The sequence below is a fragment of the Furipterus horrens genome, unplaced genomic scaffold, assembly GCF_987537825.1.
Source record: "Furipterus horrens unplaced genomic scaffold, mFurHor1.1.pri manual_scaffold_6, whole genome shotgun sequence".
NCBI lineage: Eukaryota > Metazoa > Chordata > Mammalia > Chiroptera > Furipteridae > Furipterus > Furipterus horrens.
The window spans coordinates 25,280,051-25,306,924 of NW_028327176.1; the positions used below are offsets into that span (position 1 = coordinate 25,280,051).

The 26,874-nt window shown below is 36.2% G+C and overlaps 1 long non-coding RNA gene across 1 annotated transcript in view; it reads left to right on the forward strand.

Annotated features, from left to right (window-relative positions):
* Window positions 1-26,585, forward strand: part of LOC150005866 (uncharacterized) — a 50,579-nt gene extending 23,994 nt beyond the window's left edge. The window contains exon 3 of the long non-coding RNA XR_016511901.1: window positions 26,426-26,585. This is a non-coding gene — a long non-coding RNA (uncharacterized LOC150005866). The remainder of the gene's footprint in view (window positions 1-26,425) is intronic.
* The last annotated feature ends 289 nt before the right edge of the window (window positions 26,586-26,874 follow it).

Here is a 26,874-nt window from a genome sequence, read left to right on the forward strand (position 1 = left end):
ATGCTGGAGTCAAGCAGCTGAATTAAGAAGCAAATGCAATTATCTGGCAGACAGATATTAAGAACAGATACTTAAGCAATGTCTTTCAAATTTGTTGCATATCATAATCACCTACAGCTAATAAAGTTCACAAAGGCTCAGATTCCTTGAAATAGGAGGACATAAACCTAACCAACTTCAATTTTTATATTTTTACCAAGTTCCCCAGGAGATTCTGATACCCACACATTTTTGAATCACTGAAGTGAAGTTAAGGCAGTGAGATGTAGTCTTGATAAGATTAAATGATTAGAGAGGGAAGCTGGGCAGAAGTGAGGAATCCATAATCCATATCAACTTTCAGATTATTGAATACATGGACCCGTTCTGCATCTTTATTATTGGGATGAAAATCAACTACATTTTTCTCATTTCACTGGTACATTTTGTAGAAAGTCTATCCCAGTGGGTCAGTGAAAAGTAGGAGTCAGAATCCCTCCTGACAGGACAGAAGAAAGTATACAGGAATGCATATTTTTTAATTTCTAGTCTGTAAGGTCTTAACAATTATAAGTGATAAATTAAGTGCATTGTAGAACATATGTTTTTCCCTCTATGCTTCACTGTTAAGCATGAAAAGAAAGAAGCATGAAAGAAAGCATATGAAAACACACTATAATGTTGTCTTTTTTATATTTTGCTAGTGTATTTTCCCATTTGTTGCCAAATCATTTGTGATTCTTAGAAGTTTAGTATTAACACCCAAACTCTGGATAATGTTAAATCTTGTGAAATATGAACTGAGAAAGTGTTTGCTCATCATCTGAATTTTAAGAACTGCCACCCACAGACTAGCTTGGTGCTAATATTTGATTTTTAATGGTACTGCTAACTTTTTTTCATGCGTGTTGCAGATTTAACATTAGTTTGACATCATTTTTTATTACCATGGGAATGGTAGCATTTCTGTAACTTTGGACAATAGACAGGAGTAGGAATCAGGTAAGATCCCAAAGATGCAATGGTTTGTTTTGTTAATATTCCCATATCTAATTTTACCACACAGAATGATTACCCTAAATGTATTTTAAGTAAAATGTTAAAATGTCCCTTCATTTGTCACAATTCAGAGAGAACCTGGAATAGTAGAAAAAGCTTGGGTTCTAGTCCAGGTCCTCATAACCAACTCTGGGACCTTGGGCTAATCACTTTACCTTCAGTTTCCTCACCTTTAAAATAACAGGGATGACTAGTCTCTAAAAATCTCTTTGGTTCAACAATTCTGTGATTCTAGGTTCTAACAACTTGAAATCTCTACAATTTTGAATAGAAATGTGATTTAATCTGGGAACAACTGTTACAGTCTAAAACGTATTTTGCCAAGTCCTTGACCTCAATTTTGCTAGAAATACCAGGTGTTCCTTCATAGATTATACTCTGTATTTTACTGAAGGAACACCAATTATGCTTATGCTTTCAGTTGTGTCAATCTGACTCAAAAAGATGTCAATTGGTTAACATTATCATTAAGTGACTTCTTAATTAAGGTTAATACCACCAATGATATAGGTCAATGCATTTTAGCATTAGAAATTACATAAGCATCTTATTTACATTTTTATCTTTATACTATTGCAAAATGAAAATCCTTTTGTTAAAGGCAGCATATTTTTTCCAAATAAACATGAATTCAAAAATAATTCTGTAACGAGCATATTAAGAAATCAATGAGATATATTGCTGTTTCATTTCTACTAATAAATAATAATTTCATTACTAGTTGTAACTATATCTATTATTAATCTACAAACTTGCCTCTTTCCATTGGAAATTTTATTTTTATGGTTTCCTAGCCTTAAAAAAAGTTTAGTTTGGGCTATAAATTTCCCCCAATTTTTACTTACTTGAAACTAAGGAAATAGAAATAGGTTTTTTAAATCTTTGCCACTACAATTTGCAAAGGATATAGATGATCAAAATAAAAAGTGCATCCTTCTATGGATAATTATTAAGCCAAGGCAAATCTTTAATTCCAAGAGGATAAACGATAATAAACAAAAAAGCAAGCAAAAATCCTTTAGATGCTATGTACTTGGGGCTTTCTCTCTTTGAGGCTCCATTTTCCAATCTGCTGATGATAAATAGTAATCATCTTGTGAACTGTACTGAAAATTATCTGAGATAACGATCATACTGATAGTTTCTGTTAGTAAGAAATATCTACTATTCTTTTAGTAATTTAATATGCAGAATAAAAGTACCTGTAGGAGGGTTCCCTAGGCTCAGGCTGTGTTATGATTGCATGTTAGAAACATCTTCAATTTGTTTTAACTCTTGCTGTTTCCTTTATAGCAAGTCAGACAAATGTCAGTAACCATACTAGACTTCCTAATGCTGTTTTACTTCTTTCCTGGGAATGTGTTGTTGGTCAGACTTGGTCATATATTTTCAGCATCTGAGGATCAAGTGTTGATTTTCTCTCCCAATATAATTAAGCATTTTCAAATGAACTTTCTGTTGGAGCATTTTTGATAACCTTGTCTTTATTTCTTAGAATTGCTTAATTATTCCATAAATAACACATAAAAGTGTCATCAAACATGTATGCTTACAAGAAATACTTTTAATATTTCTCAAAATAAATTCTAGAAATCATCATGGAGGTAGGCATTACTTTCCTCTGATTCTTTTTCCCTACTATGTCACTGTCTTCTCTGGTCTTTGTAGCCCAGGCTAACCTCTGACCTCAGCCTGCCTGCATTGGCTGCTTGGCTCTGCCACTGGGGTCTTCTCTTCCATGGATCTTCATCTGTGATGTTGGTGCTTAGAGAGTCCAGGTACCTCATGGAAAGGAGTAGAGAGAAGTGACAGAGAGAAGAGGAACAACGTTACCCATTTGCCATGTATTTTTCAAAAGTACAAAATATCTTCCTAAAGGTGGCCTCTGATATTGTCACTCTATCACTTTGTGGTCAGGCTGGGGCAGAGAGTACTATCTCCATGATAGAGACATTGAAACTACTAAGGGTTAAACAATCTGGTCAAGGTCATGCAGCTTGGAAGCATTCCAAGTTAGTTATAGTCTGTATCTTCCAAATGCAGCTCTAGGATTCTTTCCGCTTGTTCATTTCAACTTGTTCATTTCAACATCTCTATTCTGGGACTATTATCAGCAGTGTCTGAACTTGCCTTTGGGAAATCCCGTCATTCACTCAAGGGCTTCATGAGGTGCTCTGATGATGAAAGGAGAAACCTTAAAGCTTTGCTCTGATGATAACTAAGGATGGCAAGAGTCTATTGAAGTAAGATGTAAGGATTTAAGAAGATACGTATACCCTCACTGTATCTTCTCAAAAGCAGAGTAATTAATACTCCAGAAGCTTCCCCAACAGCAGACATGAAAAGACTAATAGCAGTAGGCAGTTCATTCTGTTTCTGATACTGGTAAGTTTTCTTCCAAGAATCAAGAAAGGAAGGATGGGATTGGTACAGGATCAATACTTTGTGATTTTCATTCTATACAAAGAGCATCATACCAGTTGTGGAGGACAAGATACCAAAACCCTTTTGAGAAGTACCATGATAGAGGTACTAAGGTGGTTTGACGTTGTAGTCAACACCGGCAACTCCTGCGGCGCACCTGAAACCAAGCTGTATTGACTCCGTCTTTCCCTTGGACCCTTCAGCTGCGAAGAGAGGGGGGGTCTGCTGCATGGGCAACAGCAGACCCTCCATATCACCCTGCCCAGGCTCTGTAGCTTCAGCTTCACTGGAGAGGACACTCCAGCGTCATCGCAAGATGTCGATTCAACACGGGAGGAGACAGATACCGTGTCACTCCCGAGTCGGACTGCACAGCCATTCTCGGCGGTGCAGATAGACTCTTAAGAAGCTACACCATCGTCTCTCGAGACGGACGGCTGCCGACGACGACGATGACAGAGGTATGAGTTTGGACTTTGGATCAAGACTTAATGGCTTTGGAGTCAGGCTGAATTGAGCTCCTTGTAAGACTGTGGCTAAAATGAAATAAAGTAAGATACAAACATTGCTGCACAGTGCCGTATATATGCGTTAAAAACAATTTGATGAATGGTTTATATGTTGTCAGATGAATGAGATCAAAACATTGAGAACATACCCTTGGAGTCAAGGAAATAAAAATTAGTAGTTCACAACAGTCAACATTTTATTTTATCAATAAATAAGCCATTAGCATATTTTAGACATTTTTATTTTATAAAGGTGGTCCTAAGCCTCAGATCAAATTATAACCCTTTGGTCATTATGTAGAAAATGTCCAGGCCTACTTCAGACCAATTAAATTTGAATCTCTAAGGGTGGGTTCTGAGTTTTTTCTTTCAAGCCCTCCAGGTGATCTGAACACTCATATGTAACATCAATGGTCTTGGGTCGTCGTCGTCGGCAGCCGTCCATCTCGAGAGACGATGGTGTAGCTTCTTAAGAGTCTATCTGCACCGCCGAGGATGGCTGTGCAGTCCAACTCGGGAGTGACACGGTATCTGTCTCCTCCCGTGTTGAATTGACATCTTGCGATGACGCTGGAGTGTCCTCTCCAGTGAAGCTGAAGCTACAGAGCCTGGGCAGGGTGATATGGAGGGTCTGCTATTGCCCATGCAATGATGGTCTTGGGTAACAATTGTGGAAAGCTTCTTTTGATGACAATAAGTTAGGAGTATCAATAGTGATCCATTGGTTTGTGCCTTCCTTTCCTTTTCATGATAGCTCGAGGTATAATCCCTCAGTTTTCTGATCTGGGGCAGACACGTCAGCCTGCAGTGCGCCTTGCAGTGAAATGGTAAGCGAGGTGTAAGAAGTAATGTAAGAGCTGGGCCAGAACCTCACTTGCAGCTGGAGGGAGGAAACCAATGTAAAGGCTTCTTATTTTTTGATTACAAGTTGCCATGACTGTTTCTCACTTTTCCCTTGTCTCCCTGTCCTTTCCTTTCTTCCTTTTCTCATCACCTATCATACTTACTCCTCTGTGCTTTTCAGATTCTTGTTCATCTTCCTCTATTTTTTCTTTCACTTTCTCTCCTCAGGGGAAAAAAAAAATGTACTTGCTTTAGGATAGAACGTTAAGCTGACATAAATCCATTGTAACGTCAGCTAGTTCTCCCAGCTTCACTTTGATTTTTGGATCCATGACCATTTTGGAATGGCTGTAGTCTCCTTCAATTTTGTCATATCCTGCGTTATATATTTGGGTGATCTGTCATTAGGTGCATAAATGTTTAATTGTTATACTTTCTTGCTGTATGGAAACTTTAAAAACATAAAGCGTCCTTTCTTGACTTTTGTAGTCTTTTATGATTTAAAGTCTCTTTTGCTGATATTAATATCGCCATGCCTGCTCCCATTAGTCCTGTTTGAATGGAATCTTTTTTTCCTTCCTTTCACCTTCTATCTATTTGTTCCTCTGGATCTAAAGTGAGTCTCTTGTACGCCACATATAGTTGGATCATGTTTTTATGTCCATTCTGCTAACCTTTGTCTTTTGATTGGAGAGTTTAATTCAGTTACATTTAAAGTAATTATTGGTAAGGAAGCACTTCTGTCACTTGTTCTCTAGGCCTTAAAGATTTTCTGTCTCTTGTTTTCTGCATTACTGCTTTCTTTAGCATTTAGTTGATTTTTTCCGTAGTGAAGTATTTAAATTCCTGTCTTATTTCCTTTTGTTTGTATTTTGTAGCTATTTTCCCTGCTGTTACCATGGGGATTACATTTAACATTCTAAAGTTATCACATACTATTTTGAATTTATAGCAGCTTAACTTCAATAATATATAAAATCTCTGTTTCTCTATAGCTTTATTTCTACACTTTCGGTTGCTGGTGTCACAACATTACATTTTTATTCATTGTGTGTTCAAAAATATAACCTAATAATTCTTTTAAATGCTTTAGTCTTATAAGTTATATAGAAATCAAAACGTGGAATTACAAACCAAAATTAGAATAATACCTACTTTTAGACTAATAATTTTTTTAATGCATTAACATCATAAATCATGTAAGCCACTAAAAGTCGATTTACAAACCCCACAGTTGTTGCTGCAATAATATTTGGAAGGTTAACTCTGAAGCCCTTGAGGCTTCTAGAGGTAACTAACAGGTCACTATAAATTCAGGTTTGGTGTTTGAGAGAGAATTGAAGTAATGGGGACATACAAGATAAAGCAGAGTGTAGTTAGAAATGGAAGGATAAGTTAGCCAAGGGCAAAACTCCAGTGGCAGGGTGCTCATTGCTGGATTTTATCCAGGTCTTATCTTTAGTGAATGCTCCACCTTCAGAGTTTGGTAGGATTTCTGCAGGTTTGACTGAATGAGTTATCTTCTGATGCAGCCTATATTAATCATATTTTACATACCTTTGAACCTCTGAGAAAACAATGGGCTTAATTGGTAATATATTATAATTTATATTTTTAATAATAAGTTTTTGAGCAACAGTGATATGTATCTCAACAATAATTATAATTAAAAAATGCTTACTAGAAATGCAATGATAGGGATTATATTTACAACCCTATAAAATAAGAATAATTCACATACTTATTTACAGATGAAGAACAGTTTCCATATATCCAGATCCTATTCTCTCAACCAGTGATTTACAAAATAATAATAATAAAAATAATAATAATAACAACAACATTACTGATGCCTAGGTCCAACCCCAGAGATTTTGACTTAATTGCCTCAAGTGAAGCTCAGGCACTGACCCTAAAAGCTTCCCTGGCAATTATTTTATTTTATCTTATTTTTTAAATTTTACTTTATTCTTTTTTATTCTATTACAGTTGTCTCAACTTTCCCCCTTTGCCCTCCTCTGTCCCACCCCATCCCCACTTCCACAGTCTATCCCCACCCCATTGTCCATGCCCATGGGTCATTCACACATGTCATTGACTACTCCCTTCCCCTTCTTTCATCCTCCTCCACCCCACCCCCACCCTGTTGCTCAGGCAGCTCTCAGTCTATTCCCTGTTTCTATTTTGCTCATTAATTTATTTTGTTCATCGGATTCCTCTTATAAGTGATATCATATGCTATTTGTCTTTCACCAACTCACTTATTTCACTTAGCATAATAGTCTCCGGTTCCAGCCATGCTGTCAAAAAGAGTAAGAGTTCCTTCTTTCTTTCTACTATAGTATTCCATTGTGTAAATGAACCATAGTGTTTTAAGCCATTCGTCTACTGATATTTGACAAAGGGGGGTCACGAACATACAATGTTGTATAAATAACCTCTTCAATAAATGGTGTTGGGAGAACTGGAATGGTATTTGCAAATATATATATATGAAACTAGACCACCAACTTATACCATACACCAGAATAAACTCGCAATGGATAAAAGACTTAACTATAAGTTGTGATACAATAAAAGTCCTAGAGGAAAACATATGCAGTAAAATGTCAGATATCCCAAGCAGCAATATTTTTGGCAATATATCTCTAGGGCAAGGGAAATGAAGGAAGAAATAAACAAATGGGACTACATCAAATTAAAAAGCTTCTGCATGGTTAAAGAAACCATCATCAAAATGAAAAAGGAACTGACTGTATGGGAGAACATACTTGCCAATGATACCTCAGAAAGGGGTTTAATCTCCAAAATGTATAAAGAACTCACACAACTTAACACCACGAAGACAAACAATGCAATTAAAAAATGGACCAATGGACCTGAATAGACACCTCTCCAAGGAGAACATACAGAGGGCCCATAGACATATGAAAAAATGCTCAACATCACTAGTCATCAGAGAGATGCAAGTTAAAACCACAATGAGATACCACCTCACACCTGTCAGAATGACCATCATTAATAAATCAATGAACAACAAAAGCTGGCAAGGATGTGGAGAAAAGGGAACCCTACTGCACTGTTGGTGGGAATGCAGACTGGTGCAGCCACTGTGGAAAACAGTATGGAATTTCCTCAAAAAATTTAAAATGGTACTGCCTTATGACCCAGCAATTCCATTGCTGGGAATATACCCTAAGAATCCTGAAACACCAATTCAAAACAACTTATGCAACCCCATGTTTATAGCAGCACTATTTATAATAGCCAGGTGCTAGAAACAGCCTAAGTCCCCTGGCAATTCTAGTTGCAGCCAGAGATGCAAACCACTGTTTTAAAACCCTGCCTTCTTTTTGGAAGATGCCACCACATCACACAGTCTCAATGGCGCCCCCTGGAGCTCAATGCAGATAGTGCCCACAGAATTATGCAGGGTGGCACCTGTGCCTTAACAGGACTTCATTCTCTGAAAAAGCCTTCAGATCTAATAGTTTGAATAAGTATAATTGATTAGAATCATTTGTTTATATTAAAACATAGTCTGAAATGTGTTTTTAACTCTCTTAGGATTACGTGATAGTTTTTAACGATTTAAGAGATCCTATATATTTATGAAGAATAACCACAATCAACATATTTACTTACTGGATATAAATATAATTGGTGAATAAAATCACAGACTCAGGATTCCTTAATTTCTGAAGTAGAGAGCAATGTCATGGTGTCACTGTTCACCGTGATGCTATTAAGAGGAGGGAGGAATAGTGCGGCCATCTAAGGACTGGAGTTAGAATTAACTGTCAATTTCAATCCTTACAGTCTCTCACTGCTTTGGAAAACCTCTAGATTCACTTACTCATGAGGGACAGGACCTTGGAAGAGCTCCTGACCAACTAGAAGGTGCCCGGGTCCTATTGGAACACAACAATAAAACCAAGGGACAGAGCTCGGCTGAGAATCTAGACAGAGTGGTCTCTGTTGTGATCCTGGGAAGGCGTTGTGTTGTCCTCAGATGCCATCCAGGAGATCCCAAATGAGAAAGTGGGAATGACACCAGCATGATACAAACACTAGCTCTTATGGAAAGAAAATGGGCACTAGTGACAGACTGTCCAACCTAGCCTGATACTTTACAAGCTGTGTAACCTTGGGTAATATAATTAACTTCTCTGAATTTTCAACTTCAGAAAAGTGGTGATCCTTCCGTCACACAGTTTATGTGAGCTCCTAAATGTGAAAGCACCTTGCTCAGAACCTCTATTGATTTCTCCTCCTCTTTAGCCGTGGCTTAAAGGCAGTAGTAGTGAAAGCAGACAGTGTCAGGGAATGGCAGCAGGGTGGTGATAAGGCAGAGAGAAGGTGAAAATCAGGTGCACGGGACACAGAGCACAGTTTCAGTACTTGAAGGCTCCATGATAGTCACAGACACCGACAATCCATTCTGCTTGATTGCAAAAAAGGAACCACCGTTGTACCGTTGTCCCCTCTCCCTTACCCACCTGGGAATAATTCAGCTTGCCCTGATTTCAGCAGGATCAGCTCGGCACTATGTATGGTCTCAGAGCACAGGCTCTAGTCATTTCATTTCCTAATGCAACTGCCTGAGTTTTCATTTAATTAAGAAGGCTGACCTTTAGAAAGAGAGTTGACTTTTTCCTTCCTTTAGCTAAGCTTACTAGGATCCTAATGGAAGCTGAAAATCTGGTGGTAAAGAGGCCCAAGTTTTCACTGATAAAGCTAACACATTGTTCCTATCCTTACAAATAAATTAAACAGGCATAATTACAGACGCATAAGCCAAAATCCCTTTCTGATAAACCTGACCTCAAGTGGATGAGTAGTAGGTGGAAACAGTGGGAAATAAAAGATAAGCTCTGGAAAAATGTATATCAAAAAGAATATCTCATCTACTAAAGAATGGAGGTCCCAAGAACACACATCCTTGTAACTAGCCTTTATCCGAAGCAAATTAAAGTCAGATTCTTACTCAATCCTTTAAACCTCCAGATCTGGAGAAATAGCTACTTCAAGCCTCTGTGGTGTACAGAGGTTGTGGTGCTTTTTAGACAGAAGGGCCATGTGAACCAGTGAGAAGGGGATCATGGCCTGTTAGGGCAAATGCTGCAGGACCCAGCACTGCACGCTCTGCATTTGCTGAAGGTTGATGGTGTTGGCTCCACGAGATTAGCAAGCGCATGTGGACTCGCAAGCACTGGGAGAGGCTGGAGAAGAGCCCGGAGTTTGCTCTGCCCGGGATTTATCCACGCACTCCCATGAGTCAGTCTGCCTAGGAGAGTTTCTGAGTGTCTGCCCTAAGTAGAAGTCACTACTGTTGTGTCTGGGTTCTTTTTCCTTGATGCCCTTTTCTCTTTTATATATAAAAAAAAATGTATATCTGGTCTTTATGGAGACTGTTCACTTGGATGGAAAGAGATTTTGTTACTAACGTGGAGCTGACTCTCCATCGCATCCTGATTGATGACTAAATAAGTGCACCATTGCCATGAAGTGCATAACACCACCCCGATGACAGCGCACTCTGGTGATGATGGACTTATGCCACTGGAGTTAGCAATGACCCTTTTTCCTGTTTCATCCAAATGGGAAGCAAGTTTCCTTTCATCAGCTGTCACTGGTTTATTGACAGATTACACAAAACAATATGGCGTCTACTGGAACCCAGTCTTTGGTCCAGAGAAATTCTGAAGTCTGTGTCTCCGACTGGGAGAGTTTATTCCTGTACTCCAAGAGTAACAAGTGAGTATTAGGGGCAGAGTAGGAGTGTTTGAGTCCCTCCTTTTAAAGGGTTGTAAACTATCATTAAATGCAAAATGGAGCCAAGAGAAAGAAAATATGGATGGGATCTCTGAATACATGCCCCTCGGTAAGTCCTAAATCAGATTATTATACTGCCTAGTTTTCTCTGTCAGGGTTAATATAGACAATAAATTCGCATTATCTTCCCAGGTATATTTCTGCTAAGTAAAAAGAGAGAATATTTCTCCTGGTGCTAATCTACTGGACTTGCTCCAGGTGTTGGTATCACTTTAAAGAAAGAAAAGGTTAAAGAACTATGAGACAGTAAGCAATGCTGCACTTACAGCATCTCTCTACCTTCCCAGCAGTCCCCTGCCCTTGGATATTTTCAATGTATTATAAAGGAATTCACTGCAGGTTATACAGTTTTTCATGTACATAAATTAACTCAAGAATAAAGTACTCTAAACAAAATTGTTTTAGGGTACCTGTTGGTCTCTACTGCTACATGCAAACACACACACATAAACACATGCACATGCTCTAATTCTACCCCCAAAATTAGTCATTTTTGAACTGTAAGCTCTAGTATACGAAAGATCCCTTCATCACTTAGCTCATTTATACACTATAAGTGAAATTTGAGGCCAAACAGCAATCTTTATAGCATTCTAGTCCTTGCTTTTAATAATGGTGCTATGAAAGAGTCCAGCAATTTTTTTTTTGAATTAGCATAGCATTTAAATGTATTTTCCCACATGATAATAACAGTGATTGCTCCCATCACAGTAGAAATAAAATCTCTCCACAAAGAGGGTACTATTTAGAGGGTGTGTATGTTCTTTATACAGGGTGGTGCAAAAAATCCTATAAGGCTTTCAGTTCTGTATTTAGTATGACAGAGAGTTGCTGATAGAAGAATTTTTCTTTCTTTGTTCCCTATCATTTATTCAGATATTAATATCTGCAACATTTTCTTCAGTTGATATTATGATCCATATGACAGATTTAACACAATACCTGTGAGTTGTCTAAATCCTGGGGAAAGCAGTTTTGCATGCACTCCTAGGTCTTATTTCTTTTTCCAAATAACAGATCTGGGAAGCTAAATGAAGCTAGAAGCTATCACTGCTGTCCTGAACTAGTGACACTGGACTCCTCCCCAGGGAACCAGCTGCATCTATTTAAAATACACTTTTAGGTGAATATGTGGGACATCTTTGCTAAATAGAAGGATTCTTAGTAGGATGCAGTAGTGTCTTAATAATAGGATATTGGCATTGAATGTACAGGACAAAATCGAGGTTTGTGCATGCAGCATTGTAAATGAGGATCAGTTTGATTTAGCGTGGAAATACAGTAACATTCTTTTCTTCAGCATTTTACTGTTGCCAAACTAATAATGTCCAGGGGGAGAGGGCAACAGCTATAGAGGGTCTATTTTTCTTTCTTTGTAATGGCTGCCTATGCCTTTGAATGTGTTATGTATATGGGGACACAGATGTAAATCTGACTCTAAATTTCTCTTTATTAACATTTTGAATTTATAAAGATAAATATTCCATTTTCAATTTTCCTCCTGTTCTATATTCCTTCTTGATTTTTAAAAAGGAAACTGTGGCTTCATCTACCTTAATGTAATTATATCTGTTGTTTCTCTTGGCAGAGAGAGAGAGATAGTGAGAAATCAAGATAGGACGAACGCGAGCGAGAGAGAGAGACCAGTGGCAGAATGTCAAGTGTGGCATATGATACCAACATAGGAGTAGCGACAAGGAGAGATAAAGGAAGGGCTATGGTCAAATGGAGATGCAACTAAGGAGAATAATAGGATGGAATAGAGCAGGAGAGGTTACACAGTTTTAATTTTTCCCCAGCAAGTTTATATCAAATGGTTGGCAGGTGCTGTCTTTAATGTTTTGTTCTATAAATAACTTTAAAATGCACTCACTGATGCTTCAAAGGCAAGACATATTTGTTGCTGCAACACCCTGCTGGCATTTTTTTATAGCATCGAGCAATAGTGCGCTATGTGTGTTGTTGCATATTTTCTCCAGTAGGCCACTGGAGTGAATGGTCTTTGGCTTACTCATCTTTAGTTTCCCAGACTCAGCAGACAGCCTGGCACAAAATAATCACTTAACAAACATTTATTAAATTGTTTGTTTAAAAATAGGGTTAAAATGAGTTGTTCCTCTAGAACTCTAGAGTAAGAGAGCATAGCTCAAGATCCTACAACTCAAATGCCTGGGGATAACCCCTAAAGGGGATCTTGCATTTGATTAGAATGTTTTCTGTATAATTGGGCAGGGAGTATGGGAAGAAACTGTACTTGTTATTCAGTGTAAGGAAATAGAAACAAAGCATTAAAGAGAAAACACAAGAACTTGTGCAGAATGAGAGAGAAAAGAGGGCATCTAGGAGAGCAGAAAAGTCTGCTTCTCTGAAAAGGTTTGGGAAAAGCCTGGTGCAGGAAGACAGATAATGATAGGAAAGGAGATCCTGTGAAACTCACGTGATTCCTAAGTGAGAGGATAATTTGGGGTGCACAAATATGTAGACATCAGTTTTAGAGGCTGAAATCATTTGTTTATCTATGGCCACATAAGTTGTAGAAGTTGCTCAAAAACGCATCTATAGAGTGACAGGTTAGAGGTAGGCACCCATCATTTATATAATCTATGCTTAATTGTGCATGGGAGGAGGGAAGGCAGAGGTAGATGTCAGGAGGGTTTCCGGCGAGGGAAGTTGGAGTTGGATTCATATATTTTATAATGCAAGGCCATATCTTTAATTGCTTCAGATTTTCCTTCCAATCTTGCCAGTATCTATATATTTGCTTCTATGTATATTTAGTTATAGTCTCTAGGCTATTTTGCTATTTTATTTTCTTTGACATATGAAAAAAAAACAAACTTTTTTCTCTCACTCCTGAAATGCAGATTTGAACTAATATAAAACTATAAAAAATATTAGTTTGGATTTTTCTAATATAAATATTTGTATTTGCTAATTTTTAGTTTTATGTCCTTTTCAGAAGTTCTGTTTTCTTCATTATATTATACTAACATCTTTTCATTGTTTTTTTTTTAAATGACAAAACTATAAAGCTTTCACTTTGGTTTAGAAAAATCACATCTCTACTGAAAGCATTCTGAATTCTATTATCTCTTTATCACCAATTTATCTTTTTAACACTATAGACCAGTGGGAGAGCAAATGTCAAGCAAAATAAATTCTTCCTTTGCTCAAGAGAAGGCAGTAGCTGGCACTGCTACAATACTATTAAGGTGGTAAAAGACCACTAAAATAGTAATATTATAGTATTGTGGACTGATTTTAGACCAGGTGCAATTAAGTTTGGGTGAAGAGCAAGTAATCCATAAACATATAGTAAGAACAGCATTAATTATTTTAGTGATTTTGACTTTATCCTTCTGTAGTTCAGCTAGTTGGGTACACAGAACATCTTTCTTATAGAGTAGCCTTATAATCTTACTTATGCTTATCTTACAGAGCATAGAAAGTAAAATGTGTCCTTGCCATTTTGCTATCAATGTGTACCAAGAGGACAAGAACATGGTTAATGAAATTTTGGCATCCTCCATGAATTTGCTTGGCATTGAAGCAAACTTAATCATCACATTCTGTATCAAATTTCAGAAAATGAGATTGCTCCTAGTTTCAAAGACTCAGATTTCTTCTTTATTTTAACCTCATGAAATTCTTCAGATTGTTCATTATCAATTGGCTTCTAATAGAAAAGGTAGACTTGAAAAATATTTAGTAAAAATTGACTTTTCTTCAATTAATTTGTGCTCTGTCCTGTTTTAGTTTTTAGTAAATAACAAGTCTGAAAATTATTTCATATTTAATTAATATTCTTTTTTTAAAATGAAACAGAAAACTATTCTATTTGGCTTAGGGAAGATTTTTAACTTTTTAACCATGGAATTTAGCCTCAGAAGTAATATTCTGAATGAATGATTCCTGTCCCTAATTTTTCTAATAGACAATATTACATATTTTAACAATTTAAAAAAGACAGCCATATTCAGCATTTTGTTTTTATGTTTTAAAAATAACAATACAATTCCCTTAAGTAACTGTTCTCATTCCTTTGATATTGTCTCTTGGACACAAATCTTTCTTTTCTTCCTTTATCTTCACTTCTGAAATGATCATTATTATTGCCATTAGCATTTTTATTCATTTCAGGTGGAATCTAAGCTTCCATAGATTCTTATGTGATCCATAGCCATTATATTCTGTGAACAGAAGTGAATAAATACATCAATATGCATTTACTCAATTTAATATTTTAAAAATTGTTGAGAGCATTTCCCTGATGAGTGTGAATTCAGCAATGAAACTGGAGTGTCATGGTAGCCAACTCCTTGGGAATAAGTGGGTGAATACAAAACTATTTGCCTTTTCTACATTTATAGTTATTTAAAACGAAGCTCTGTGCCGGTGTCTCATATTTTATTTGAACAATATTAAGGTAGGTAGAAATGATATTTAAATTTTAGTTTTTAGTTCTAGATGTTAGTCTTGAGAATCCCATGCTTCATCTAATTATGGCATCAGGAACTACTCAAAAATATTCCCTATTAAATTAGAATACTAAAAATTAAGCTGATGAAATAAGAGCCACTGTAAATAGTTTAAATGACTAGAAAAAAAAAATGCATGAGAAGTAATTAGTTCTCTCCTCATCCCTCAATAAGTTTCTTCTAGTTCAGTATTTTTTCACAAAGATCTGTCATGTATGCTGTTGTTGAACACCCAATTTATGACTCTTATGATATTCACTCCAGTGTAAAGACCAAATATCACAATCTTGTAATAGATGAATGCATTCTATAACCGATCATTTGAGAAATAACTAATTACTAATGGTTTTTATTAATAGAATAAAGATGTACTAAGCTCTAATTATTCATACTGATCTATATCAGGTATTATACAATAATATATAGCGGTAGTCAATAACCTTTGTTTAAAAAAGCTGTCGATTTTGAGAAGAGAAAGTGTATTTATATGGAGTGTAGCACAAGACAATGTCAATATAATAACCATTGGAGTGCCCCGTGTTTAGGTACAGAGCAGAAAATATTTATGTTTTGTCAGAAATGATGAGGCAAATAGTGGGACTTGAACTGCAACTATAAAAAGAAATAAGTTTGTATAAATGAGGAGCAGTGTGGAGTACATATTAGGCTGGAAGAATAGTATGAATAAAGCAGAACCATATGAATATGGGTGACAGGTTTGGGGGATGCTTATATTAGTATCCTCAGAGCAGAGGATATAAGTACAAATATATATGTATATAGAGGGAGATGTGAGTACAGTGGAATATTGTAAAATGTGATAATTATGGAAGCCAGAAGGGTCATGTAGACCTTGACCTACATTCTAGACAGTAAAGAACCTTTAAGGACTTCTGAGCTAAACAATTGACTTATGTGAAACAGTTTTTTGAAATATTAATCTGACAATGTCTTTCAGGTTGCTTTGGAAAAGGAAGAAAAGAGAGCTTGGTGAGGAAGGTATTCAATAATCCAGGAACAATAGATAACAGACCAAAAATAGCATGGGGGAGTGAAGAAGATAAAAATTCTAAACAGTGGTTTTAGATTTTCAGTTCAAGGCAAAGCAGAGAGCTGTCTTATGAGATTTGTCTGCTGTTTTTAAAGATAGCTTCCCCATTTTCTTTCTGCCAGTCCATTTCTATTCTGACCTGATGTTCTGATAGAGAGTACACTCTAAGATTGCTCTCTGTGTTTTTCTTCCTCGTTACAAAAGATGCTTGTGATGCTTGTAAACCTCTCAGCCAGTCTGAGGACAAAGAATCGAGCTCAGGTGAAGAAAAATAGATCTTTTTATGTGGATGTTGTAAAATATTCCATTATAGTGATCTTTAAACCTTCTGGGCCACACATATTATAACTTACCTCCAAAAGTTTGTGAAGTTCAAGGGCTCTGAAGTGAGAGTGCCTATGTCCAATCCCAGACTGAACCTATTTTATGGGTGACTTCGAACAGTCACTTAACCTCTAGGTTTTCTCATCTCTAAAACTAGCATGATAATATGTTATGAAAACTGAATGAAATGGCATATATAGAATATTTCACATGGTGCCACACACATATTAAGTACTCAATAATTGTTAGCAATTATAACTTTTAGAAAAGTTTTTTTTTTGTTTGTTTACTTTTTGCTTTTACGTCGTTATTTTGCTTTTATGTAAAAGCAAGTATGTTCATGATTAGGTAGTTATTGATAACCATATTCATTTTCAGTTTCTAAATTGTTTTAATTATTTCAATTACTTTAGTATCAATAGCTTCTCAATATTATTTTGTTTTAATGTAATGTTGACATAATATGTGCTAACACTAATTAATTAAAATTAACAGAATATGGAAGGTTTGATTCAATTCATGAAATATTCATTGAAAACTATGTACTGCATTAAATATATATCATGATCCCAGACCTAAAGGAGTTTGTCAGCAAGTAAACAGACACATGTAAATAAAAATTACATATCATAAATCCACTACTAACTATAGGCATAAGGAATTCAATTAGCACAGTTTATTGTCTTGGGGAACAGAAATGACTTTGCAGAATAGTGACACATACATTATGCCTTTTAGTTATTAATCTATTGAATGTCATAATTATATTTGTTATCTCAGGTGTCATGGGACAGAAGCTGGAGAGGATGGACATTTGTGGAGCATGGTTGTGCAGGCAGCATGCTGCACTCAGAATGCTCTATTTGCAAAGTGCTGGAGCAAAAATCTGTAGCCAGGACAATAAAAAGAATAAAGCTTCAGGTTGAGAGGCAAAATATAGACTAGCAGTATCCAACAGAAATAAACCGTTAGCTACATGTGTAACTTTACATTGTCTAGTAGTTAGATTTAAACAAATAAAAAGAAACAAGTGAAATTTTATAATAAAATTTAACTAAGCCAATAGTTAAAAATATCATTTCAACTTACAATTCATATCCACAACAATTCACATGATATTTTACCTTTAAAATTATTGTCTCCAAAATCCAGTGCATGTTACATTTATAGCACATAACAGTTTGAACCTGCCACCTTTCAAGTGCTAAAATAGCCATAGAAGGTTAGTGTCCACTGCATTGAAGAGTACAAGGCAGAGCCAGAGCATAAAGAACTTAACACCTTATTAAGGAATCTGGACTATTGACCATTGATAATATGTAAAGTTTATTCATTTAATGAATTGCATAATTATTCTATCTCTGTAAGGTATTGAGGTTGTTGGTGGTTAGCAAGAATTTTTTTACCAAGAGACACAAAATATTTGTGTTTTATTTTTGACCAATGAACTTTAGTCATGCAGTCTTTAAGGAAGGAAGACAAAACAATTCTTAAGGACAAGATGAGATTTTTACCCCAATTTCCCATAGAGGATGCAAACAGCTGAGCTGGACCCCATGGAGAATGCCATTATCAATGCCAAGTCATCCTGAATATGTCTGGCTAAAGCAGCCCCAAAGACCAGTTTAGGTCACTTCCACATCAAAGCTCATAGTTGGATCTTACTATTAGACTGTGAGGAGATGGGTGAGCTTATACACTAAAAGGGAATGCTGAAGGAAAGAATCACCTCAGAAAGAGGGTTTAGTCAAGGAACATGTATGGAGGACTCATGGACATGGACAACGGGGAGGGATATGATTGTAGGAGAAGGGGTGGGCTGGGTGGGGGGGAAGCAATGGGGGGAAAATGGAACAACTGTAATTGAAAATCAAAAAATAAAATTTAAAAAAAGGGGCAAAATAGATCAAAGATTTAAATGTTAGACCCAAAATCATAAAAATCCTAGAAGAAAACACAGGCAGTAAAATTTAGAACACTTTTTATCGATGTAGCTCCCTAAGCAAGGGAAACAAACAAAAAAATAAGCAAATGGGAACTATATCAAACTAAAAATGTTTTGCACAACAAAGGAAACCAGCAACAAAATAAAAAGACAACCCACAGAATCAGAGAACATGTTTACTGATACATCTGATAAGGGGTTAATATCCAAAATTTATTTTTTAAAAGACTTACAAAATTCAACACCAAAAAAATCAAACAACCCAATTAGAAGTGGGCAAAGGAACTGAATAGACACTTCTTCAGAAAGGGCACACAGATGGCCAATAGACAGATGGAAAGATGCTCAATGTCACTAATAATCAGAAAAGTGATCATCAAAACCACAATGAGATACCATCTCACACCTGTCAGAATGGCTATCATCAGTATATCAACAAACAAGCGCTGGCGAGGATGTGGAGAAAGGGGAACCCTTTTGCACTGTTGGTGGGAATACAGATTAGTGCAGCCACTGTGGAGAGCAGTATGGAGCTACCTCAAAAAATTAAAAAAGGATCTGCCTTTCTACTCAGCAATCTCACTTCTGGGAATATATCTGAATGAACCCAAAACACTAATTTGAAAGAACATTAGCACCCCAATGTTCATTGCAGCATTATTTACAATTGCCAAGATATGGAAGCATCTGGGGAACTGCTCCTTGTGGTTTAGGGAATTGTAGCCCCGGCCTGAGCATGACCTGCCGCCAGCATCCCGGCTGTGCTTGTCTTTAAGTCTCAACATAAGGTTGCATGGGAGACATAACTGAAAGCCACTCAGAGGGTTTCTGTGGGAATTGGATTTAAAGAATGCTTATTATGCTTTAGAACTTGTTCTGCTTTTCTTATCTCTTAATGTAATATAAACAATCTCTAGCAAGAAATGTATGAAACCTTGCACCAAATGCCAGTGTGGTGTCAGGATGTTTACTAGACCCTGACACAGACTGGTCACTGTGTCCTCTGTACTGGTACTTGTAATCTGTTACTGTCAACTGTAATCCAAATACCTAGAAGTTATTGATAATTCATGAATTTTGACCTTGTATTTCCTGTGTGTATCCTCCTCAAAAAAAGGCATGAGGGACAGAGGTCTGATTGCTGTTCTCCCCTAGAGAGAGCAGCCACCTTCCTTCCCCCCAGACATAATATAGTGTCCTGGATAGATTTGTTCCGCCGTGGTCATGAAACCTCTGCTAGACAGAGCAGTTTCCAACTGAGCCTAGGGTGTTGGAGGCACCTCCACTTAAGAAGCAGCCCAAGTGCCCATCAATAGATGAGGGAACAAAACAACTAGGGGGCATTTACACAGTGGAATACTACTCAGCCATAAAAAAAAGAAAAAAATTTTATACTCTGTGACAGTATGGATGAACCTGGAGAACATTATGCTAAGGGAAATAAGCCAGTCAGAGAAAGACAAATACCATATGATTTCACTCATATGTGTAATCTAATGAACAAACTGAACTAACAAGCAAAATACAAACAGACTCATAGATGGAGAACAGAGGACAGCTGGTGGAGGGGAGGTTAGAGAGTGCAGGGCCTGAGCAAAGAGGAAAAAGGACTCATGGACATGGACAACAGTGTGGTGATTGCTGGGTGAAGGGGGTCGAAGGGGACTAAATGGTGATGGAAAAAAATGCAATAAAGATTTTTTAAAAACTTTAACAAGGCGGGGACCTTTGGGGCAACATAAAAAATAATAAAATTAAAAAAGAGTCAGTCTTTGTGCCATTTTAGGTTATTGTCAGGTTCATAATCTTTGGAGAGAAGACAAATGAACCAAATTAATATCTTAAATGACAAGCTACCAGAGACCCCTGATATCCTACATTTAACCCACGTGCCCCAGGCCACTCAATCTTTCCCTCCAACTTCATGGAGAGAACAGTAGTTCAAATAAATACATCGTGTATCTGTCAGCTTGTTGCGTGGAGTGATGGCTTCTAGCACCAGAACAATGGCCAATAAACTGTCATTATTTAGACACTGTAAAGGACACTGCCTTTGCCTACAGAACTTGGGGAAAAAGCAATGATGCCTCCATGAACCAATATGTTTCAGACATATGTTAGTTATTCAAAGATTTTGGGTTTAAGCGATTTTTGGCTTCAAAGGATGAGAAAAAGCATTATTATTATTTTTTTTTAATTTGCTTCACTAAGTGGTATAGCATACTGGCTATGAGCAAGGAAAATCATATATCGTATTTTGCATGTAATGGTCCTAGTTCATTTCTTCCCCCTACCAGCATTCTCTTCCATTTTGCAGTCATCACATTTTTTAAAAAATAGTAAGTTACCATTAGTAGTTGCATGAAAATAAGCCAGAAGAAATTTATTATTCTTCCACTTAAAACTTCTAGCTTCTGTCATGGTCTCCTCTAACATTGTTGAGATGCATGTGCAGTAAATGTCATAGAATTCTTACTTTAACAGTCATTAAATCTTAAGACCAGTGATAACCTGTCTTTGTGACCCCAGATTTTTCCAGAATTAATAAAACATTTTTCTTTCAAGTATTGATCATAAAACAAAGTGTGTGTTGACAGGAAAAGCTCAAGTGAGGTATATCTTTTTGGTTTTAACTGATGCTGGGAAAAAGTACTCAATTCTGCTGCTTCTGCCAGTTACTTGATGCTACAGCCAGCTGTGCTGGGGCCTGCATGGCTGCTTCCAAGATGCACAAGGTGTCCAGACAACCCATTAGTAGCATCAGTGGAAAATATGGAAAATTATAGATGACTTGTATATAGAACATGTACAGAAACTAGAGGCTAAGTAGTTTAGCCACAGTTTATGGAAGGCAGTCTGAAATTTCTTATTAGAGTCGTTTTGTAGTGTGACTCAAAAATATTTGTTTTTTGTCTTCTTGAAAAATATATTTAAGCATGAATGAGCTTAAAAAAAAGGAAAACATGTAAAATAAAAACTAAGTACTACATTTGCGGTTTTCAAGAAAGTAAATGATTAATGCTGAATTGCACAAATAATCTGTCAGGCTGGGGGGATGTCCCTGGACATGTGAAAACAAGAAACAAATCTGCTGAATAAGCACTTGCATCTACTTCAAAAGCTAATGATGGTGTTTAGAAGAATTTACAAAACAATAATTTTACACGTGGAGCTGTAGAAAGTTCTTTTTCATATTATTACACATTATTTTTCATTTAGATCAAAGAATTTTTCTTACATATTTCATTATTTTTTAACTTCACAAGTCAATAGAAAAAAAGACAGTTGATATAATCAGAAAATATGCAGAGGAAAAATGACTAATATGCATAAGACAAGCTGCTCAACCTCATTAGTAATCAAAGCAATGCAAAAAGAAATAATAATGATATGCTTTTTTTCTTACTGAATTATGAAAACCTAGTTGAGTGGCAGTCTCTAGTGTTGACCAGTATGCAACAAAATAGCATTCTCATGTATCATGGATTGGGGTGTCTATAAGTTGGCACAGTGCATTGGGAAAGCAATTGGCAGTATCTATTACAATTTTAAAAAGTGCATCTCTTTTCATATTCAATAACAGAGGTGCCCTTTCTGTGCGTGAACATATAATCATTGCAGCTTTGGTTATAATGGTAAAATTAAAGGAAAAACGATCTAAATGTACATCAAAGGAGATAGATTTAGATAAATTGAGATACATCTCTATATGAGCTAGTATGCAGGAGTAAAAGTAATATTTTCTTTTTATTTAAAGGAGAAGTTCTGATAGGAATTGTTCAACATAAAAGTAATTCAAAAATGCATGTAGAATATGACATTTACAAACATTTAAAAACCTGTATATGTTTGTGTATGTGTATATAACCATCCACACAAAAGAAAAAAAGAACAGAAAGATAAATGCCCAATTTTTAACAGTGTTTATCTGGGAGAGGGGAGTAGTATGAAAGGAAACTTTTTGCTCTTTACCCTTTGTTACTCGGTTTTTTTTTTTTTTTACAATGAATACTAATGTAATTTAAAATAAAGAGTTAGCACTTATTCTGGAAAAGTTATGGTGAAGATGAAAAACGACTGTTGGTACTATTATAAAACAGTTCTCTTTTGGAAACAATGATCCTTATTGTACAAACCATAAACTTATTTGCAACTTGTTACCAAAAATTATTAGTATTATAAATTTTGTTGTTACTTTAATAGTATTAAATATTTGCTATGAAAACCCTGTTTTATCAATGAAAACAGTGTACAGTCAAACATCTACTTCAGTTGGTAAGTCAGGTGAGTGCCGTTAGACACAGGCACATTCCTACAATACCTCTCCAGTTTGCCCCTTGTCAGTACTGCTGCCTTGGTGGAGGCCCTGGTTGTTTGCCAGATTTATTTGAATGGAGTCCTAGGTGACCTTTCTTTTTACAGGCTCTCCTTCTAATCCCTTCTTTTCATTGCTATTATTATTGTCTTTTTCAAACCTAAATCTTACCACTTTTTCATTCAAAATCCTTTAGTGATCCCCTATATCTTCAGAAAACATTTAAATTCCTTAACATAACTTTATGTCTTTTTGTGATCAGTCCCTTTCACCCTCTTTATCTTAATCTCTATAATCTGAGAATTACGTGGAGCTGAAGATGTAGAACAGGTCAGCACAACCCGGGTCTTTCAGAAACAGTTCAGAGCCACAGTCACTCTCTGCTCTGGGGCAATGGGAGCTGGAGGCTGAGTCTAAGGAATACGACATCAATGTCCTTTGTTCTTTCAATGCCCGTCATGCCTCGCACTGGTGGACTCCAGCTGGAAACTAGAGGGCAAGGAGACTGGTTGAGGCAATCACTAATGTAGCCCCAAAGAAGTTCTGGGTCACAGGACGGGGTGGGTAAGGAGTATACACACAAGGAGTGTTACACGGAGAATGACCGCCAAAGCCAGCATATATAGCCAGGTGAACTCAATCATCCATGCCTTTTGTACTTTTTCTCTTCCAGAAGTACCTCTTACAGACCCACACTCACATTTGATTAATTGTCTTTCAAAATGGAAATCAACCCATCTCTTAAATTATTAATGTCAGACCCAGCACTTCAATAAGAATTAGAGTTCCAGGTCTTCGTGTATTTTTCATATAGCTTTCCATCTGGAACAAAAGGTATCCATTACAGCTCCAGAAAGACATGTAGGTACCAAATGAAAAATCTGGAATCTGTGTTTTGAAGACTAGGGAACAAGCAAATCTTGTGGAATATGATCAGTGACCTCAAAATTAAAATGAAACTAACCAACCTTTATGTGTTGTCAAACTCTAAACTCACAAGTAGTCTTGCAATCATGAAAGACAAATGAGGGATTGCTAAGGATTGCATTTAAAGTCCTTATGTATCATATTTATATATATATATATATATGTGTGTGTGTGTGTGTGTGTGTGTATTTTTTTAAACTGTGGAAGAAAAAGGAGATTTTTTTCTCAAACATGCTCTCCAAAAAGCTTTAGTATTTACAAAGCTTCTGGCCTGGACTGTGTTGTTATTCTTGTGGGTTTCCCTTTTGCTGATGATACATGTGCACTTAGCAGGTTGGCAGGTTTCCCCCTGTTTTTAATGGGAGGGTCCAGCATCCAAAAGTAGACTGATTTTATACTTAAGTACTGAATAGCAGCTCTGGGAATAACGTAGACACTTCAGAGTCCTTTAAGTTTCTTTATATTCCATCATTTTATTTGCTAAGAATGCTATAAAAACTTTGGCCATACCCTTTAAAAAGGAGCTAGTTAACAATGAATGAGTATAATCAATTGAGATGTTGTTAGGTGAGCAGAGAGAACAATACCAGGCTACATTGTACACTATAGAACATATGACTCAATTACAATTTCATGTGATATAGTGCATGCAGATTACCTGGAATAAACAGGAACATTTTAGAAATCAAAGGCTTTCTATACTGTGCTAGTAAACCCTGACACAGCAAATCAATAGAATATTAAGTCAAGAAAGTTTCAGAGAAGGACAAAGTATTAACCTTAAATGTGAATGCATTTGCATTTATTTATTTAGCTTAAATCAATTTGTGTCTAATCTTGTAATTATATGCTGATATTTAGAAATCATAAGTACATTTTAAAAACCACTTTATTGACATGGTGATTATCCAAATTTAATTCAGAATGGCCTTTATTATATCCTTAGTGAGAGGATATCAAATATCAACATGACTACAACTTGTTCAAACTGCAGGGGCAGGTATCACTGGAAAACAGCTTATACAATATTGAGCTCCCTGGTTCCGTATTTTCATGCTTGGTTTTCTAAAAGCATTCCTTCCATTTGTTTCCCCCTTAACTGAGGTATAATTCCCATGCCATATCATTTATACCTTTTTACTGATTTTTAGTATATCTAGAATGTGTGCTACCATCAACACTTTAATTTCAGAATATTTCAACCATCCCCTGAGGGAAAACCCTGTACCCATGGGCAGTTACTTCCCAGTACCCCTCCTTCCACCTCCTGGCAACCACTAATGGGTATTCTGTCTCTACAGGTTTGCCTTTCTTAGATATTTTATATAAATAGAATCATAATACGTGGTATTTTGTGTCTGGTTTTTTCAGCTTATCATAATGTATTCGAGGTCATCCACATTGTAGAACAAACTGGTACTCTATTTTTTATGGCTGAATAATATTCCAGTATATAGATATATTATGATTTGCTTATCAATTCATCAGTTGATAAATATTTGGGGGATTTTGCACTTCCTGGCTATTATAAGTAATGTTACAATGAACATGTATATACAAGTTTTTGTGTGGACATATTTTTTTGTTATTGTTCTCCTGGATATATATATCTATGAATAGCATTGCTTTGTCATGTGGTAATTTTATGTTTAACTTTAGTGGGATCCCCAGAGTTTTCTAGAGCACCTTTTATGTTCCCACCAGCAAGGTATAAGGATTCCAACTCCTCCACATCCTCTCCAACACTAGTTACTGTTTGTCTTTTCAAGTATATCTATCTTAGTCTTTATTCTTTAATTAAAAACTTTGATTAATATGTTAGAATAGCCTTTTCCACTATGAACATTTACTATCCCAGATATTTCTCTCAAGTATTGTTTTGATCACTTTGAGCAATAGAAATGGTACAATCTTATTCTACTTATATTTGGATTATTTTATTTAGTTAATATAATCATTAAAATGCAATGATACCTAATTATGTATTACACATGAAGAACTAATCATTCTTAAAGGATGGAGGAACACCAAGCCTATGTATTAATTTTGGTTTTGCAATTGGCTACTTATGTTACCCTTGGCAACTTATATAAATTGTTCTTTACTTCAGTTTATATATCTGTGAAATGGAAAAAATGCTACACAGTTGAAATAAAGTGTTGGGAATTTCATGAGTATATTCATTTTTTAATGATTGCTGTAATAAATTAATATGGTGGCTTAAACAATATAAATTTATTACTTTACAGTTGACTATGCTGACACAAATTTCGCTGGGCTAAAATCCAGATATTGGCAGAGAGGCAAGATCTATTTCCTTGCTTTTTCAAGTTTCTAAAGTCCAACCTCATTTGTTGGCTCACAGCCTCCTCTGTCCATCTTTAAATCCAACAAAGAGAGATGGAGTCCTTCCCATGGGTTTGTATCTCTGGCTTTCTAACCAACCAGACAAAATTTTGTACTTATATAGACTCAGCACTAGAATGGACCCACCCAGATAATCCAAGATAATCTCTTCATTTCAATGTCCTTGATCTTAATCACATCGGCAAAATTCATTTTACCATGAAAGTAAATATATGCACAAGTTCTGGTGATAGGACAGGACAAGGACATCTTTGCAGGACCATTATTTTGCTTCTCACCATGAGATAATGCAGGTCTCATGACAAGTAGATACATGTCACACAATGAATGCTGGATAAACAGTAATTTCTTTTTTGTTGCTTAAAATAGATACCACATTACAAAATGGAAATGGACTGCACTTCAACTATGCCAAGGAGATGGATGACCGAATCTGAGAAAGCTATATATAAAGACTTAAAATATAAACGTTGTTTTTCCTCCAGAATTATTTCTTTCCTGGGTTATTAGTTCAGTCACGGTAGGCTTCTATTTTCCAGGTGAGTATCATGACATTAAGCAGTCAAGTCTACTTATCACCTGCCACAACCATCTTATCTTTCCTCTGGCCTGGCAGCTAAGACATCTCAGTGCCAGTTGGACAGATTCATTTTTGTGATCTGATCAGCACAGTCCTTTATTTAAAACTGGAGACACCAAAGAGGCATTGAGAGAAGAAAAGAATATTGCCACTATTCTGAGAAGTGGACTGTTGGCTCTCTTCTTTGTGCTAACTCGTTTTTTTTTTTTTTCATTTATTCACATCAATATATCTAACT